Source organism: Oncorhynchus masou, chromosome 5 (genome assembly GCF_036934945.1).
Source record: "Oncorhynchus masou masou isolate Uvic2021 chromosome 5, UVic_Omas_1.1, whole genome shotgun sequence".
Lineage (NCBI taxonomy): Eukaryota > Metazoa > Chordata > Actinopteri > Salmoniformes > Salmonidae > Oncorhynchus > Oncorhynchus masou.
Genome location: NC_088216.1, coordinates 25,137,338 through 25,156,171, shown reverse-complemented (window position 1 = coordinate 25,156,171; position 18,834 = coordinate 25,137,338). Strand labels below are relative to the sequence as shown.

The following is an 18,834-nucleotide window of genomic DNA, read 5'->3' as shown; positions in this document are numbered from 1 at the left end:
GCCACGGCTCGCATTGATGTGCCATCCTGGATGAGCTGCACTACCTTAGCCACTTGTGTGGGTTATTGACTCCGTCTCATGCTACCACTTGAATGCTGGCAGTGCTTTCACTCTAAAGTGACCAAAACATGTGACATTTACTGTCAGTGTTGCTTCCTAAGTGGACAGTTTGGTTTCACAGAAGTGTGATTGACTTGGGAGTTACATTGTGTTGTTTAAGTGTTCCTTTTAGTTTTCTGAGCAATGTATATTTTGTTACATGAATACCGGGTATGTCTACTTTATCAGCCCATTTTATAGGTAAACTGCAGAGTAATGTAATGTAAAAGCTGTATTTTTTAAAGATTCAAAAAATAATTTTGTACACTTATAATTAGTTACTTAGATGTTAGGAGTATAGTAAATCTGAGTCGGTTGATGTGTATGATATTGGATGCGATTTAGTGAGTGTGTACGATGTCTGTATAAGAGTAATAATGTGTGATGTCCAAGTAAAAAAATAACTCCACCAATTGCATGGTTGAGTGTCTGTGTGTGTAACATGTAGTGCGTATAGCCTTAACATTCATAATTGTAATCCATATTGTATTACCGTCATAATTACATCATAATTACCTTTAACATCATTGAAAAACACATCACAGCATTTCCATAGCAATTGATATTTTACATAATCATGAAAAAGACCTTGCATTACTCTAGACTGCTTCACTACCGTACAAATGTATTCCTTACAATATGTTATTCCCCAATGCCCCTATTTTGACATCTTCCCCTTGCCTGTTGTAAACATATAAACTTGTAGACAAATGTATAAAAAAGACAAACAATACACATTAAATTATTAAACAGTTTGACAAGAGAGGGAGAGAAAAGAGGGAGAGAAGAGAGCGAGATCGTGTGTGTATGTATAAGTCCATATGTGTAAGCGAGCATGTAATTGAGAGCTGTCTCAGAATAGCTGTACATCTATAAAGAGTTTGTCCACAATGAGAAAGGCACGCTTACCCTTCTCCCTTTGTTGCCTTCGTACCGGATATAGTCTCTTACGACGTTCGTTTATCTCCCTTGGAAAATCATTTATTGTTATTGTGCTGAATGTGCCCTGCTGCCCTTTATAGAAATAGATTCAATTATAAACAGGCATCCCCATTCAAGTCAATGTTATAATCATCTGGTCTGAACCAGAGATTTAACATGACAGCACAGTGCCAGTGCTCTGTCCCCAACAGAGTCTTAGTCCTGTAACTGTCTCACACTAAACCCAAAGTAGTTGCCATTCAATCTAAATCCTAGAAAGCACAGTACAATTTGAAGACTTAACTAGCAGCTGGGCCTAATCCGAAAAGAGCCAAAAAAGCAGCATAATTGTGCCGACTAAGACAGAGACCGTACTGCATCCAGCTACCACACTGAAGCAACCGCTCTGTCTGCTCCAGGTGTTCCTCCTCACAGGAGTTCCCACCAGAGAGCACAGACTCGCAAGGGGTGGTGGTGAGCATTGTGCTCTGCTTCTCACTTCTAATTACCCTCAAGGAAACCAGGTGAGAAGAGAGAGGAAGAAAAGGAGAAAAGCAAAAGGGGATGAGAGAATGAAAAGCGAGAAAGAGAGAAATGTACAGTAAAGGTCGCCAAATAGCATAGTTGTCCCATGACAGAACGAGAGAGAAAGAGCAAAAACCCAAATAACTTCACATATCTTCATTGTAAAGGGTTTAAACACTGTTTCCGATGCTTGTTCACTGAACCATAAATAATGAATGAACATGCACCTGTGGAACGGTTGTTCAGACACTAACAGCTTACAGTTTGTAGGCAATTAAGGTCACAGTTATGAAAACGTAGGACACTAAAGAGGCCTTTCTACCGACTCTGAAAAACACAAAAGAAAGATGCCCAGGGTCCCTGCTCATCTGTGTGAACATGCCTTAGGCATGCTGCAATGAGGCATGAGGACTGCAGATGTGGCCAGGGCAATGAATTGCAATGTCGTTACTGTGAGACGCCAAAGACAGCGCTACAGGCAGACAGGATGGACAGCTGATTGTCCTCGCAGTGGCAGACCACGTGTAACAACGTCTCAGTTGTTGAATCTGATGTGCATACAAATATTTACACTTGTTATGCTTGCTGAAAATAAACGCAGTTAACAGTGAGAGGACGTTTCTTCTTTTGCTGAGTTTATATCGCCTTTCCCCTTGTTTACACACCCGTTGTGTGTGTGTGTGTATATATATATATATATATCCGTTGTAAATAGTAGCCGAGTTGAGCATTCAAAGGCATTACATTGCAAAGGTTTCCTTCCATCTGTGAGCTGTGTATAAACTCTGCATGACCAGAATCAAAGCAGACAGAAAGCATAAGGGGGAGGAAAGACTTATGGTCTGTGAGGATCCTGCTACACAAAAATAGCAGCGCTTGTTAAGAGGGACTAACTGGTGTGTGTGTGTGTGTGAGACGTACAGCGGCACAGGGAGTCTGAGATGTGTTCACAGAGAGATGCTGAAGCTGCTGCTCACACCGGGGAGGAAGAGGGGAAAATCGGAGGATGAAAAGAGAGGCAGAGCAACACCAATTAAGAACGACAGCCGTCGGGAGAGGGAGATAGGGCAAGAAGAGATGAGAGAGAGGGGGGAGAGCATCTGTGAAGGGAGAGAGAAGAGAGAAAGCTCACTGGGGAGCAGAGGAAAAAACACAAAACGCAGCAGGATAGAGGAAGGCGAGAGAGAGAGATATGGAGAAAAGAGAAGCTTAATAATATCCATGCACCTTGGGTGAGCAAGCGAGGAGAGCCAGAGGAGAAGAGGGGGCTATAGCAGGGGGAGAGAGGAAGAGAGAGACAGTCAGGCTCAGGCTGTAGGGCAGTGTGCAGAGCAGAACTAGACGTCCCTGACACAGAGACAAGGTTGCCATGAGGGCCGCAAGGCAAACAGTGCTGCTGTGTGTTCTGGAGCCCTTCCGGCTAACACTGCCACTGTACAAACGAACGACGGAGCAAAGCCATGGAGGATGAGGAAGGGAGAGGGGGGGTGAAGCCACCACAGTCTCCATCCCCCTTCCTTTCCTGCAGCCAGGCATTAGGAAAGCTGCAGCTCTCCAGAGCCCTTTCACACGGCCATTATCTAGGACGGCTACCAACAACCTGGCTGGAGAGTAGTAATCCCACAGCCACCATTAAAGACTGAGGAGACTAGCGTAATCTTAGGATGTGTCCAAAATGGCACCCTTTTCCTTATAAAGTACACTGCTTTTGGCCAACTCTGGCAACAGCCTTAGTCTAGTTCAGTTTTAAAGGATCAGTCAGTAGTTAATACATACATTTTTGGATGATAAATGAATGATTTGTAAACAAAGTAAATGTAAACACTATTTAGCCTCAAAACATGCACAGAAATATACATTTTTAAGTCATGGATGGTCAGTACTTGCATCCATAGCCTGGTCTATGAATTTGAGGGAGGTTACATTTCTCCAGCCTCATTCCTCAGCTTTTTACCGAAACAGGGTGGGGAGTTGGCTTGGTTATTGTTTCAATTGCTGCTTTAAAGCCAGGTGGAGATCAGCATGTGGAAATATGCCGCCTGCCCTTATGAGTGGGAACAACAGCTATCTCAACTATGCTGCTGGGCTGACTCAATGAATGGAAAAGAGGGGGCCGGTTTTCATACTCTTGGTTGCTGGCGGCGAGAGCCCAACAAAAGCTAAGAATAAAGCTCCTTTGAAGTTCTCTTTTAGAAATTATTAGAAGTCAATGTCGTCCATAGCTGTTTCCTTACCAAATCAACAGGGAACTTTTGTTCTGGCAGTTCATTAGGTAAAGAAATCAAACTTCAAGTTGATAAAAAAGCTTCTGTTGTGCCAAAGGCTATAGACTATTGAGCATATTGCAGTGTATAGAGACGGCACAGAGAGTCTGTCAGTTTCTATACTTTTATTTATTTAACAAGACAAGTCAGTTAAGAATAAATTCTTATTTACAGTGACAGCCTACCCCAGCCAAACCCTCCACTAACCCGGACGACGCTGGGCCAATCATGGGATCGAACCAGGGTATGTAGTGACGCCTCGAGCACTGCCTTAGACCTCTGCGCCACTCGGGAGCCTGAAGGACAAGGCTGTCAATGGCTGCGTTTAGACAGGCAGCCCAATTCTGATATTTTTTCCCCACTAATTAGTCTTTTCACATCAGATATTTTTTCAGAGCTGATCTGATTCGTCAAAAGGAGAGAAAAAAAGATCTGAATTGGGCTGCCTGTAAAAGCAGCCTAAGCTGCCAGAGAAATGTGGATTGTGGACTGTGACCCTGACAATAAAGAAAAGTACCCTAGTACATTTTTTAAAGGCTGAGAAGAGTTACATGACCATAACGGTAATTGAGGAAAGCTCTTAGTAGAGCACTGTACTCTGATAACATGTATTTTAGCTGGGTTGACAAGCCACATAGGCCACTGGAGAGGTGAGAGAAAAGTGGGTTTATTTGTGAGACAGTCATTCTACTTTTTCTTTTTTATTTCACCTTTATTTAACCAGTTAGGCCAGCTGAGAACATGTTCTCATTTACAACTGCGACCTGGCCAAGATAAAGCAAAGCAGTGCGGCAAAAGCAACAGAGTTACACATGGAATAAACAAACGTACAGTCAATAACACAATGGAAAATCTGTATACAGTGTGAGCAAATGAAGTAAGGAGGTTAGGCAATAAATAAATAGGCCAATAGTGGCAAAGTAATTTCAATTTAGAAATTTACACTGGAGTAATATATGTGCAGATGAGGATGTGCAAGTAGAAATACTGGTGTGCAAAAGAGCAGAAAAACAAAACAAATATGGGGATGAGGTTGGATGGGCTATTTACAGATGGGCTCTGTAAGCTGCTCTGACAGCTGACGCTTGGAAGGAACTGGAAGGCAGCAAAAGGGGGTGTTGGCTTTAGGGATGACCAGTGAAATATACTTGCTAGAGCACGTGTTACGAGTGGGTGTTGCTCTGGTGACCAATGAGCTGAGATATGGCGGAGCTTTACCTAGCAAAGACTTATAGATGACCTGGAACCAGTGGGTTTGGCGACAAATATGTAGCGAGGACCAGCCAATGAGAGCATACAGGTCACAGTGATGGGTAGTATATGGGGCTTTGGTGACAAAACGGATGGCACGGTGATATATTGGATGCAGTCTGAGTAGCGTTTGAGGCTATTTTGTAAATGACATCGCCGAAGTCAAGGATTGGTAGGATAGTCAGTTTCACGAGGGTATGTTTGGCAGCATGAGTGAAGGGGGCTTTGTTGTGAAATAAGAAGCCGATTCTAGATTTAACTTTGGATTGGAGATGCTTAACTTGTTTGGGATAGGGGGCAGCATTTTTATTTTTGGATGAATAGCGTGCCCAGAGTGAACTGCCTTCTACTCAATCCCAGATGCTAATATATGCATATCATTATTAGTCTGTGAGTATAACAGAACTCATATGACAGGCAAAAACCTGAGAAAAAATCCAAACAGGAAGTGGGAAATCTGAGGTTTGTAGTTTTTGAACTCACCCCTATCAAATACACAGTGGGATATGGGTTATTTTTCACTTCCTAAGGCTTCAGCTAGATGTCAACCGTCTTTAGAACGTTGTTTCAGGCTTCTACTGTGATGTGGGACCGGATGGGAGCTCTTTGAGTCAGTGGTCTGCCTACAGCCTTGTTCTCAGTCACGCACTTTTACTTGAGGTTGCTCTCGTTCCAGTGCATTTCCACAGACAATGGAATTTTCCGGTTGGAACATTATTTAACTTTTATGATAAAAACATCCTAAAGATTGATTCTATACTTAGTTTGACAAGTTTCTTCGACCTGTAATATAACGTTTTGAACGTTTCATCCAAATGGACCAGATCGCACTTTTGGATTGTTTATCAAACGCCCTAACAAAAGAAGCTATTGGACATAAATTATGGACATTACTGAACAAAACAAGCATTTATTGTGGAACTGCGATTCCTGGAGTGCATTCTGACGAAGATCAAAGGTAGGTGAATATTTATGATACTATTTATGAATAATGTTGATTACCCAACATGGCGGATATTTCTCCGGCTGGTTTGGGCTCTAAGCGCCGTTCTCAGATTATGCTTTTTCCAGAAAGTTTTTTTTTTTTTTTTTTTTTTTTAATCTGACAGTGGTTGCTTTAAGGAGAAGTGTATCTAAAGTTTCATGTATAATAGCTGTATTTTCATCAACATTTATTATGAGTATTTCTGTGAATTCATGTGGCTCTCTGCAATATCACTGCATGTAACTACCGAATCTAACACGCCAATGTAAAATAAGATTTTTGAATATAAATATGAACTTTACCGAACAAAACATACATGTATTGTGTAACATGAAGTCCTATGAGTGTCATCTGATGAAGATCAAAGGTTAGTGATTAATTCTCTCTCTATTTGTGCTTTTTGTGACTCCTCGTTTGTGGAGCTTTGGCTGGATAAATGGCTGGGTTTTTCTGTGAGTTGGTGGTGATCTAACAATCGTTTGTGGAGCTTTCGCTATAAAGCCTTTTTGAAATCAGACACTGTGGCTGGATTAACGATAATTGTGTCTTTAAAATGGTGCCTAATACTTGTATGTTTGAGAAATTAGATTTATAAGATTTCTGTTGATTTGTATTTGGCGCCCTGCAATTTCATTGGCTGTCGGCGAGGGAACCCCAGTCCTAGACAGGATAATGAGAGTCTGGGAGGAGAGTTCAGTCGAGCCAGACACCAAGGTATTTATAGTTGTCCACATATTCTAAGTCAGAACCGTCCATAGAATTGATGCTAGTCAGGCGGGCAGGTGCGGGGAGCGATCGGTTGAAGAGCATGCATTTAATTTGACTAGCATTTCAGAGCAGTTGGAGGCCTTGGAAGGAGTGTTATGGCGTTGAAGCTCGTTTGGAGGTTTGTTAAAGTCCAATAGCTCAAATGAAAGATAAACACCTTGTTCATCTTCCCAGCGAGTCAGATTTCTAAAATGTTTTACGGCGAAAACATAGCACATATGTATGTCAAACCACAACAAAGACACAGACGATATGTAGCCATTTTGTCGAACAAAAGATGCAATCACAAACACAGGATTAAAAGAAAAATAATTCACTAACCTTTTGAAAATCTTCATCAGATGACAGTAATAGGACATGTTACACAGTACATTTGTTTTTTTCAATAATATGCAATTTCTATCCATAAATCTCCGTTTACATTGACGCCATGTTCAGAAAATGCTAAAAAATGTCCGGCGAAATTATAGATAACTCCGCCAGATAACAGCAATACACATCATAAACTTTGACTAAATATACATGTTCTACGTATAGTTAGAAAGATACACTGCTTCTTAATGCAATCGCTTTGTCACATTTCTTTTTAACGTTACAGAAATCGTTTAGTATTCAATAATCTGAGACGGCGCTCAGACATAAGCAATATTTCTCCGCTATGTTGGAGTCAACAGAAACACAAAATTACAACATAAATATTCCCTTACCTTTGATGGTCTTCGATCAGAATGTAGTGGAAGGAGTCATACTTACCCAAAACATCGTTTGGTTTCAAGTCGTGTGTCTTTGTATTAGCATATGCGACAAGTTCCAGCTGAAATGCATCCAAAATTACTTCTGGTCCCGAACAGTTGCGCATCAAAACTTCAAAATTACATATTATATGTCGACTAAACTGGTCAAACTAAGTGCAGAATCAAGCTTTAGGATGTTATTAACGTACAAAACAATTGGCGATTCAACCGGACAAAAGCAATTCCTCTCAGACAATCTGGAACGGAGGAATGACTGTGTACAATTCGCGCATCTATTTTCTCGCGACACCCACTATTTTGCCTGCCAAAGGGTCAAAGCTCACGGGATTTGCACAATTAAAACGCTCTACTGATAGAAGACATCTCGCGGAAGACATAGAAACTGTTCCCAGATCCATAGCTGGTTGGGAAGGGTGGGGGCGATGACGTCAAAGTTGGCCCAACTTTCTGAATGAGAAAACTAGTTTGGGAGATTGTATGTATAGCAGAACTCACAGGGCATCCAGACATAATTCAAACGGTTTTAGAAGCTTTAGAGTGTTTTCTATTCAATAATTATTATTATATGCATATATTAGCAATTTTGGACAGATTTTTTTTCAGTTTACTATGGGCACGCAATTCATCCAAAGGGGGCAGTATTGTCCCGAGCCTTAACAGGTAACACACCGTGTCCAAAGAAAGGCCAGATGAACACAGAATGGTGTCATCTGCGTAGAGGTGGATGAGAGAATCACCAGCAGCAAGAGTGACATTGATGTACACAGAGCAAAGAGTCGGCCCCAGAATTGAATCCTGTGGCACCCCCATAGACTGCCAGAGGTCCGGACAACATTTGACACACTGAACTCTGTCTGAGAAGTAGTTAGTGAACCAAGTGAGGCAGTCATGAGAGAAAGTGGCTGTTGAGTCTGCCGATAAGAATAGTGATTGACAGAGCCAAAAGCCTTGGCAAGGTCGATGAAAACGGCTGCACAGTACTGTTTTTTTTAATCGATGGTGGTTATGATATCGTTTAGGACCTTGAGTGTGGCTGAGGTGTACACGTGACCAGCTCGGAAACCAGATTGCATAGCAGAGAAGGTACCGTGGGATTTGTTTGTTCTGTTTGTTCACTTGGCTTTCAAAGACTTTAGAAAGGCAGGGCAGGATGGATATAGGTCTAACAGTTTGGGTCTAGAGTGTATCCCCCTTTGAAGAGTTAAATAAAAGTACAAAAATCAATTTAACTCGGCAAGTCAGTTAAGAACAAATTCTTATTTTCAATGACAGCCGAGGAACAGTGGGTTAACTGCCTGTTCAGGGGCAGAACGACAGATTTGTACCTTGTCAGCTCGGGGGTTTGAACTTGCAACCTTCCAGTTACTAGTCCAACGCTCTAACCACTAGGCTACCCTGCCGCCCCAAGATGACCATGTCCGCTTTCCAATCTTCAGGAATCTCGGCCAATACGAAAGAGGTTGAACAGAATAGTAAATAGGGGTTGCAACAATGGCCGTGGATACTTTTCAGAAGAGAGGGTCCAGACTGTCTAGTCCAGCTGATTTGTAGGGATCCAGATTTTGCAGCTCTTTCAGAACATAAGCTATCTGGATTTGGGTGAAGGAGAAGCGGGGAGGGCTTGGGCCAGGGGGTTGCAGAGCTGCAGGGGGTGCAGAGTTGATGGCCGGGGTTGGGGTAGCCAGGTATAAAGCATGGCCAGCCGTAGAGAAATGCTTATTGAAATTCTCAATTATCGTGGATTTATCAAGGTACTGGGGTTGCCCCATAAGTAGTCTATTACAAAAGATGTTTGTCATTTAGTGCAGTGTGCAACTCATGGAAATCTATGAAGTCTTGTAAGAGGCTGGAGAGAAACGGCTAACGTATGTAGGCTAAATGCAAACATGGACTCTAGAGGTCGACCGATTAATCGGAATGGCCGACAAATCAGGGTCGATTTCAAGTTTTCATAACAATCGGAAATCTCTTATTTTCAATGACTGCCTAGGAACGGTGGGATAACTGCCTTGTTCAGGGGCAGAACGACAGATTTTGACCTTGTCAGCTCGGGGGATCCAATCTTGCAACCTTACAGTTAACTAGTCCAAAGCAATAACGGCTTGCCTCTCTCTCGTTGCACTCCACAAGGAGACAAGGAGCCTGTTACGCGAATGCAGTAAGCCAAGGTAAGTTGCTAGCTAACATTAAACTTATCTTATAAAAAACAATCAATCATAATCACTAGTTAACTACACATGGTTGATGATATTACTAGATATTATCTAGCGTTGCATATAATCTGACTGAGCATACAAGTATCTACGTATCTGACTGAGCGGTGGTAGGCAGAAGCAGGCGCGTAAACATTCATTCAAACAGCATTGTTGTGCGTTTTGCCAGCAGCTCTTCCTTGTGCGTCAAGCATTGCGCTGTTTATGACTTCAAGCCTATCAACTCCCGAGATGAGGCTGGTGTAACCGAAGTGAAATGGCTAGCTAGTTAGCGCGCGCTAATAGCGTTTCAAACGTCACTCACTCTGATCCTTCTAGTAGTTGTTCCCCTTGCTCTGCATGGCTAACGCTGATTCGATGGTGGCTGTTGTCATTGTGTTGCTGGTTCGAGCTCAGGGAGGAGCAAGGAGAGGGACGGAAGCTATACTGTTACACTGGCAATACTAAAGTGCCTATAAGAACATCCAATAGTCAAAGGTTAATGAAATACAAATGGTATAGAGGGAAAGAATCCTATAATTCCTATAATAACTACAACCAAAAACTTCATACCTGGGAATATTGAAGACTCATGTTAAAAGTTATCACCAGCTTTCATATGTTCTCATGTTCTGAGCAAGGAACTGAAACGTTAGCTTTCTTAAATAGCACATATTGCACTTTTACTTTCTTACCCATCACTTTTTTTTGCATTATTTAAACCAAATTAAGTTAAAATAAAAGTGTTCATTCAGTATTGTTGGAATTGTCATTATTACAAAAAATAAAAACGTTTTTTTTTTTTTTTTTTTTTTAAATCGGCCGATTAATCCAATAAATAATCGGTATCGGCGTTGAAAAATCATAATCGGTCGACCTCTAATGGACTCCAACCTGAAATGTAAGCCGATGTTACTTCAACAAGAGAGTGTGTAACATTGGCTGGTTGACAATAGTGCTGGAGCAACCTTTACAAACTCAGCTTTTGTTAATGTTATGAGGTTGTTTTTATTACTTCATCAAGATAACGACACAGATCAAGAAGTTTATCAGGACCAAGACGAATGGGAGTCCAGGAAGAGCTGCAAAGCGCCAAGCGAAGACTCCAGTATTTACTATTTAGGCATTGGACTGCCTTGTTCCAGTACTACTATAGTCTAACAAAACTATCAAAGCGTCGAGGACACAATGAAATGAAACCGACAGAAGAAAAAGGCAAACAGTTGGTCTCCTGAATGGAGCCAGTTGACTGCATTCCCTCAAGGTTGCTCTGACATTGACTGACTGCCTTTCACTGCTGCCAACAACAGCAGAGAGAGACAGGATCTGTCAAAAGACAGAACGCACAACAGTTTGAGAAAGAGGAAATATAATATAGCCCAGATCTGATATGTTTGAAAGATGCTGTGAGGAGAGAGACTGGGGGGGGTACAACTTACTAATGCCTTCATGAAATGGCTGACAAGCTGGATGGGAAATTGAGCTAATGTGCAATAGGACAAGCAGGCCATCTTATCAAGGTACTGAAGTTACCCCATAAGTAGTTTATTACAAAAAATGTTTGGCATTTAGTGCCATGTTCAACTCATGGAAATCTGAAGTCTTGTAAGATTCTGAGAAAAACAGCTAATGTGCATGTAGGCTAAATGCAAACATGGACTCCAACCTGAAATGCAAGCCAATGTTGAAATATTTTTCCATTCAAAAGTGAAGTGCACAAACAAGTTCTCAATTGCCATGTGTGCTGAAGCACTTTCAACACTACGCAGTCAAACTATGCCAACTATGAATGCCATTCATTTCACTGGGCTGATTTTTATTTATTTTTTACATTTAACCTTTATTCAGACATGAGCGGAGATGTTGGCAGGTATGTTCAAAATAAACAAAGTCTAAACCTGACCTGGAAAAGCCTTAGCGCACATGTGACTTATCCCACAGCATGTAGCCTAATATAACTTAGTTATCCACATAACTGCAAAACAAGCATTGGCTATCCCAGAGAATTTTTAAGAGTAAGTAAGTTGTCATTACATTGTTTAATAGTCTGACACAAACAGTATGGTAAGTCCAGCTTCTCACTGTCCTCGACATGTGTTGATGCCTCTCCTCACGTCTCTCCAATTAGCCAACATAACGGGGAGGTGGGAGAGGGAGGCCCCCACCAGTCCCCGTCTCGACACCAACTGGACATTCCCCTAGATTGCTGCCAGACAGTTCCTGCCTGGACTCCCCATCCTGACCCCCACCCCTGTGCCCCTGCCAGGCCCTCCCCTCTAACACGGACCGGACGTGCGCAGGCAGGCTGCACCATCGTTAGTTACAGCCTACTACATTATGGGTCCTGGCCGATCGACTTTAGCCACACCATCCACATAAGCAACGGTTATGGCACTGGGGCCCTTGGGGGAGGAGATTTCCATTTCCCACTTTCAACCTCTCCTGGACTCACACACATGAGAGGCCGACTCCCCTTGAAGTAATGACATATTGATTTAGTTTACTTTCAAGGAAGATTGCCTTAGTAGGAACTGACAAGTGTTGGCAGAAAAATAACTAAAAACTAGCCGCCACCGTCCACCCCATTGAAAGATCTTCAATTCATTCCAATTTTGATTACATTACATCCGTCAGACAACAGCTGTTTGGCCCAAGCTTTACCCCAGGATTTATAAAGAACACCATACTGCTATAGGATAATGGGTTTGGCAGAAGGCCTCATTGAATTAAGTTGATTTCACTGTTGATGCCCCTCTACCGCCAGGCCCTGACCAGCCTCAGCCATGACGGCCCATTGGCACACAGAGAGAGCATGTTTGGTTTTAAAAGCTCGTAATCGCCAGGCTTAGTATTGCGGCGGTGCGCGGCAGCCTGGGCGAGACTGAGATCAGTGTGGGATGTGGATGGATAGACTGAGGCAAATAACACCCTGTGGGTTTGCCTACTCTGCTCATGATGTTTTGTCTGCAAGGCTGTTGAGGACATCGATGGAGATAATCCAAAACGGCTTGTGTTCTTACATCCGCCTCAGGCAGCATTCACTCTAATTTCAAACAAATGATCCTTCTGAACAGGAGATAAGGAAGGGTTTTGGTGTAGTGTTGCTAGGCAGCCATCCCTCAGCTCCTTTACAAGACTCTAATCAAAACAAACGTGTCGTAATCAGTCCGGGAATGAAACAGCTCCCTCTCCAGTTCCATGCATATTTCATTCCCTAAGCACAGCTCTACATTTTTTATAACATCTATCAAAACTGTCAAGTCAAATATTTTAATAAAGAATGCTTTTTTTCATGAAAAAATTAAAATTGTAACGGAAGGCAAAACAATACCTGTAGGTTACAGGAATGTCATAAGTAGCCAACATCCTCATCATGTTAATACAACATGCCAAGTCAGTCCCTACACTGCCCCTTCCATCCCCATTGCCCCATCACCTGCTGTTGTCTGGAGAGGGTAATGTGTCCGCATGTCTCCAATCCCAAACAGTTTATGCATATATTATGACTTTTTTTCTTTTTGGTCTTCGGCGAGGGTTTTTCCCAGCTGTTCGCAGAGCCGAAGTCTACGTCCCATCACCGGCCATTGGTCAACAGTAGGGATACTTCAAATAAGTGTCTGTTGTCCATAAACGATGTTCGGTGCAATATTTTCTCCAAAAAAAACACTTGAGAAATACTGCACCAAACATCTTAGATGTCAAATTAAAGTGACTAAGATCTCCTTGGAAAAAACATACACATTTGTGAAAGATTTGTTGAGTTATCCTAGATTAATTTGAGTATTAAGGAATTGTATACTGGTTAAGGCATCTCCAAATGGACAAAGAGTACTATTGTAGCCTTTTCTCATTTTTCAAGAGAAGGTCTTTTAAAGGGAGTATGCGAGCAAACTCGTTCAGCCAGCTGAACCAAAGCATGCAGAAACCTTAAGCCACCAAACAGTATGGCAACCGACATAACTCCCCTTCACCAGCGACTGGCTTTCTCCCCACCCCCTTTTCACTTCCACTGAGTACATACAGACCCCTAAAACGTCTTTACAATTTTCCCATCCCTTCCCCCTTGAATGCCCCCCCAGGGGGGTTGAACAGGGTTGGCGAAGGAGGGGGGTGCCCGTCCCCCTGACCCTGGGGGAGAGGAAGGTTGCTGGGGTGGAGGGTTCAGGGGCTGTCAGCGTTGCAGGGTGGAGGCACCTTTACGAACTGATTAAGAACTGCAGCGCATTAACCAACTGGCAGCCAGAGCCTTCAGCTTGACATTAATGGTCACACTCCTCCCGGTAAGTACGTTAAGCATACTATATACCCACCATATTCTCCCACTCCCGGTCTCTCTCACTGCTCGCTATGCATTTCATTATTGCCACACTGGTTTCTGACGATTGAGATAAGATGGGGGGGTGGGGACTACAGGATCTACTCCGCCACTTTGGTATGGGAGGATGCATACGGATAGCATGGGGAAGGCCACAGTTCAATCACAACTCATACCTTCCTCTACTGTATGAAAAGAGGGCAGTGATGTCTAACAAATAAACAAACACTGCCCAGTGCAGTCCACATTATTGTAGCAATATGCTGGAATGTAATCAGAGGAATAACAATGAACGGTCTCAAATATTATGGTGTGTGTGGTCTGCCTTTAGCCTACATTTCAAGATCAATGATACAATCAACTGACTTATGAGATGGAAAGTATACCCACTTCAAGCTGCTCTGTTCCTACAACACACATGTATTCGCTAGAATCATGAGAGCCAGTCAATTCCAGTGTCATTTCAACCCGCGCTAAACCGACCACTAATTAGATTATGATATAATCTGCCTCTGCTGTTCCTGGTTTGCGATTCTGAACACAAAACCCTCGTGCATTTCCATCCAAACCCATGGATAAAGCATGGTTTGTATTTTAGAGAAGGCAACCCCTGTCAATAACAGCTAACGTTACTAACGAGTTCTCATCAAATTCTTTATAACCGTGAAACTAAAATGATGAGCGATGCGCGTTACCCTTGTAGTTATATTTAAAACTTCAGCTTGTTGGCATCAACTCTTATCAGCCTAGCTACTATCATTGACATTGGCTCGTTGACTGTAAAGCAAAAATAAATACTGACTCGGCTCAGTGTAACGTCATGGTGGTAGGAATTTAACTTGCCATCTAATATAGCTGACGTTACCCTTTCCCATAATGTATTGCTATAAATCATCAGCTAATACAATCTATTAAATAAAAGCAACGTAACTATGAACTAACGATAGTGTTAGTGCTCGAGTCACATAATAGAACACAATGTATGTGGCCGCTTGTCAAACAAGCTGTGGTTTTGGATATCAATAAAGTATTCCTTACCTTGCGTAATCACACGTTGAGCTTTGGCAGCTTTGAATACAGAGTTTGTGCATGAAAGAGAACGATGCAGAAAAGCATTCTGCTGTGCCTTTTCCGAAAAATACCCGTAAATTACAAATCAGGATTCAGTCTTCGCAGTTATCCAGCTAGCATTAGCCAAGTGCAGCTCTCCTGCTGCAGGGGCTTACTGACTGACAGGATAGTTGTTTGAGCAGTTTAATAACAACAAATACAGAGATCGATACTTGAAATACACACAGTAAGAAATTTGTATTTTAGCGCAACGATGCACTAAAAGTAAAATTGTCGCAACAAAAAAACATGCTAAACGTAAGTAATCACGATATAGAAAAAAAGCAGCAAAACGAAAAAGCAAGAGAAACAATTCCGACTCAAAAAGTAGCGGAGTTGACGTTAACGTTCGCTAGTTGGCATTAGTCATCGACTGTTGTAAGGAGTAATTTGCAAATGAAATAAAATAGGCAGATTTCAGTAAATTGTCGACGAAAATGGCCAGCTAGCTAGGAAACTTGGGTTAAAGTGCAAAATGAAATTATTTGTGTTTAGGCCGCTAGCTGAGGAGCTAGCAGGCTAGCAACAACATCTGACCGACGACCTTGCTACTACGAATGCAAATTGAAAAACGAATCCAAGAAAATACATTCTCGAAAAATCCAAATGTAGGAGTGGACAGTCATAATGCGTTCAGTGAGCTCTCGTTGACAGCGTTCTTGCAGCCATTTTGTTCAAACTAAGACCGCTCGCTCTCTCCTCTGAGCAGAAATAATGTAGGAAGTGCCCCCCATGCCCAAGCAGCCAATCCACGTGATCTCCCACTAACAACACAGCATGATCCAGCCCCGTCGTACCCTTGACAATTGCAGTCTGATTTGCTCACTAGAATAAATGATGGACAGGCAGATTGAGGCTGATAAAATAGTGCATGTCTTATTTGCAGCCTACCTTGGGCACTCTTCAATTGCATATGTGTGGTAATCACCACCATATAGGTTATTTCTGTAGGCCATGTGCATCATCAATACGTTTATATTTATGGCAATGCAAAATAACACATTGAGTTCTGTGAATAAAAGGCTAAATAGTTTCAGTAATGTATCAACATAGTATGTGATTAGTTTGCAAATTAGAAGTTTATGCTAGAAGAATAAATATTTTTACAAGGGCCCTTGATTCTATCACATAACCTTCCTCAAAATCTTGAAGTCCACCAAGAAGGAGCATATTTAAATTCCAGACTAATTAACAATTGTTTGATGAAGGATGACTATTCCCCTTGTTCTGCTTCTCAGATTCAAGAAAGGATTCTGGCCCCAACTCATTCTCAATGCCTCTTTTCTTATGGAAATGGCCGTGCATTGTGCAGCATGCACACAGTGTGAATAGGTCAAAGTTGTGGTCCACAAGGGGGGGGACTGACCAGTGAGAACAGCCTAGCCTAGACTGCACAGCCCCATAGATCACAGCAGAGACTGTCAATGAGAAAGCCAGCAGAGGCCAGACAAAGTTTCTTCCTATTCAAGGCAAGCTTCCCAAAGCTATTGCGAAATTCAACTCTAGCTGAATGGGGAAAACAGCTGTTCAAACTTGGGGGTTAAAGGAGGTGAGCAAAGAAGGCTGCATTCCTTGGAGTTTACATGTGATAACAAACTTGTAATACTGCCACACACACAGTGAGCTCCAAAAGTACAACTAGGAGGTTAAAATACAGACTGCCAGCTTTAATTTGAGTGTATGTTCATCCATATTGGGTGAACAGTTTAGAAATTATACAACCCTTTTTGTACATAGTCCCCCCCCCCCATTTTTGGGGACCAAATGTATTCTGGCAAATTCACTTGTATGTGTATTAAAGTAGTAAAGAGTTAAGTATTTGGTCCAATATTCCTAGCATGCAATGACTACATACATCAAGCTTGTGACTACACATTTGTTGGATGCATTTGCTGTTTGTTTTCGTTATGTTTAAGATTATTTTGTGCCCAATAGAAATGAATTGTAAATCATGTATTGTGTCATTTTAGAATCACTTTTATTGTAAATAAGAATATAATATTTTCTAAACACTTCTATAGTAATGTGGATTCTACCATGATAATGTGGATGCCACCATGAATCCTGAATTAAATGTGAATAATGATGAGTGAGAAAGTTAGAGGCACAAATATCCTACCCCCAAGACACACTAACCTCTCACCATTACAATAACAGGGGAGGTTAGCATTTGGGGGGTTATGATATTTGTGTTGGCGTTGACGCAAAAAAAAAAAAAAGTGACACTGTCCCAATACTTTTGGAGGTCACTGTATATACTGTAGGTAGGTGTGAGATTATTTACATTACAATACTGCACTTCTGTAGAGTGCATTTTGCAAGCTCCTGTCAGCATCAGAGCAAGCCTGCCATCCAGGCAGGCTAATGCAGAACTAACATCCACCTTTGCACAACTCTCATCACCAATTCTGTGACCTCACAAGTCATTAGTGCACTTTAAAAAGAGAGATGGAGATCTATGCCCCCACATAGGACACCATCACATCTCCCACTGTAACAGTGAGTGGCAAATAGATGGACGTGAATAAAGGGGAGAACAAAAGGGTAAACAATTGACATCTATTCTGAGTTTACATTCTAAATGGCACCTTTTTCCATACATAGTGCACTACTTTTGACCAGAGCCAGTCAAAAGTAGTGCACTACATAGGGAAAAGGGTGCCATTCGGGACAATCCTTAATCAGTGATGCTATTTTTTTTAGGTGTCTCGGATTATTCTTTGACTTGGGCCAATTTCCCTAATTGCTTTCACATTTAAGCTAGCCGTCTGATGGAGTGGCGGCAATGAGAAAGGTCTGGTTGATATTCTGATAAGAGGAAATGCAGACGTGAGGCGAGGTGGACGGACTGCGGCGCTGGCAATCACTCACTTTCTCCTCTCTTCTGCTCCCCTGGGATACTCCTCTCCTCCGTCTTTCCCTTTCTTTCTTTTCTTCGTTTAAGCGCCCTGTGCTCATGTCTTTTGTTTTAATTCCAGTTCAATCATGAGTGCGTTCCACAGAAGGTTTTAATTTCATGCCTGCCGTAAGATCTTGCTAGCAGAGAGACACTCCCACACACAAGTTACTGTATATCTGCGCACACACACTATTGTGGCTACATGTATATCTGATGCATGTGCTTTGGCAACAGTTTAACATTTTATACTTTAAGCATGCTTGCCATGAGGGGAAGTATGACTCCCTTCAGAAACATTTATAGACAGTCAAAACTGAGACAGACACAAAATCAGGAACCAATTGTACAAAGCGAATCTCAAGAGGTTTGGTATTTCTTTAAAAAACAGACAGACATATTCCATGTGTTATGATGATGAAGAATACTAGCCTGGTCCCAGATCTGTTTGTGCTGTCTTGCCAACTCCTATGGTCATTGGCGAGCTTAACATTGAAGTTGTCAAGCCCGCAGAAACAGATCTTGAACCAGGTCAGAAGAATAGTACATCTAAATGACAATCCAGCTTTTCCAACAGTCTACAACTTAGCAGTTCTCATAACACTAAAGACCCTCTCCCAATTTCAGTTTATTGCCTTATCTTATGGAATTAACAAAGTAAATATGGCCGGGTGAGAAGCCAAACAATTCACTGAACGATGAGCCAAAAAGTGGATCTTTGTTTAGACTCCCTCCCTTGTCATTACGTCTGGA

General features: G+C 42.0%; 1 protein-coding gene across 2 annotated transcripts in view; it reads right to left on the bottom strand.

The window, feature by feature from the left end:
* LOC135537594 (trinucleotide repeat-containing gene 6C protein-like) overlaps positions 1–15,879 on the bottom strand; it is an 86,247-nt gene extending 70,368 nt beyond the window's left edge. For both annotated transcript variants that reach the window (XM_064963729.1, XM_064963734.1), the window contains exon 1: positions 15,114–15,879. The gene's annotated coding sequence lies outside the window, so the exon portion shown is untranslated. The remainder of the gene's footprint in view (positions 1–15,113) is intronic.
* Positions 15,880–18,834: the final 2,955 nt, after the last annotated feature.